Source organism: Equus quagga, chromosome 8, assembly GCF_021613505.1.
Source record: "Equus quagga isolate Etosha38 chromosome 8, UCLA_HA_Equagga_1.0, whole genome shotgun sequence".
Taxonomy (NCBI): domain Eukaryota; kingdom Metazoa; phylum Chordata; class Mammalia; order Perissodactyla; family Equidae; genus Equus; species Equus quagga.
Genome location: NC_060274.1, coordinates 107,962,309 through 107,962,586, shown reverse-complemented (window position 1 = coordinate 107,962,586; position 278 = coordinate 107,962,309).

Here is a 278-nt window from a genome sequence, read left to right as displayed (position 1 = left end):
ACAGACCTAGCATCACTCATCAAGTCACGCTGTGGCAACATCCCACATGAAAAGTGGAGGAAGATTGGCAGAGATATTAGCTCAGTAACAATTTTCCTCAAGCAAAAAGAGGAAGATTGGCAACAGATGTTAGCTCAGGCTATTCTTCCTCACATACAAAACAAAGTTAGATGAGTAACTGAAGAAAACTGGTACTGACCTGCCTGAGAAGGGGGTTCTTGGGATGTAATAGCTGTTAGTAGAGCCCAGAAGGATATGTGGAGGCAGATGTGTAAAAG